The sequence below is a fragment of the Chrysochloris asiatica genome, unplaced genomic scaffold, assembly GCF_000296735.1.
Source record: "Chrysochloris asiatica unplaced genomic scaffold, ChrAsi1.0 scaffold00028, whole genome shotgun sequence".
Lineage (NCBI taxonomy): Eukaryota > Metazoa > Chordata > Mammalia > Afrosoricida > Chrysochloridae > Chrysochloris > Chrysochloris asiatica.
Window position 1 is genome coordinate 7,363,792 of NW_006408546.1, and position 1,113 is coordinate 7,364,904.

Here is a 1,113-nt window from a genome sequence, read left to right on the forward strand (position 1 = left end):
TCAAGTATAGTGGTGAATTATCCTTCCAAGTGCTATAGACTCACTACTGATGAATCCATCAACAGATAAGATTCTACTGTAATCTTCATTCGCTTGGCCAAACTTTGACAAAAGCAATGTATCTCTGCTAAAGAATACTACAGTCCAATTTCATAGAACCATATCCTTCAGCCTCTCCTGCCCCAACCCTTGGCTACTCCTCCCACTCTACCAAATTTGCATTCTCATTCACCTTATCCTCCTTCATTACTTTTTGAACCTCAAGTATACGTCTCTGAAAGCATTTTAGCCTCCCAATCAGTAGAAACATTCATCCAAAAGATGTATATTTGAGAACCCTTTTAATGTTGGCCAGCTGAAGATTAATTTAGTGGACAGGCTGAAGAGACCAGGCATAGCCAGAGTGATCAAGACTCCTTATCCCCAGGAAAATGGAAAGGCAAAGCTGGTTTTCAAAAACCAGACTCTACTGTTCATTGAAATTCAGGTAGTAATTTACTCAGTGAACTGAGGAAGAATTAGAGTCTTCCAGTCCTTATGGATAGCTCTAGAAACCTAATTTGCACACCCTCACCCAAAATGGGTATCCTAAAGAAGTATACAGCTTAGCAGTTCACTGACGTCTTGTACAAATTAGCACACGCACTGACCCATGTGGTCTGGTGTGAGAAGAAAGGGTTGCCATGGAAGGGTTAGAAATGTGCGATGGGGAAAGTAGAGGAGTGGAAACAGAACTGGGATGAAACCCTAATAGAACAGGTCTGGTAAATTAAATTTATAAATGAAAGGACCATGAGTATTTGGAAACAGAAGAGAAAGAGAAGTTTAGTAGGAGAGGGCTTCAAAAATGTGTGGGAAATTACATTATCATTTAATTCCATATTTTTCCATGAACTTTTTGAAGCCCTCTCATGTACTCCTTTAGTTAGATTTTCTTGTCTTGAAAATAAAAAGTGAGTAAAAAAAAAATTCCGTAATAGCGAAACACACTAAAAATACTAAACTTGCTAGCACATATACTTCAAGTAAGCATAAACATGACAAGCTATGAACAACACTGTGAAATATGAATATTCCAGAACATTTAATTGTGACATGAAGAACCTGTACAGA

At 38.0% G+C, this 1,113-nt stretch overlaps 1 pseudogene; it reads left to right on the top strand.

The window, feature by feature from the left end:
* The window catches only part of LOC102836912, a 50,034-nt pseudogene extending 49,425 nt beyond the window's left edge, over window positions 1-609 (top strand).
* Window positions 610-1,113: the final 504 nt, after the last annotated feature.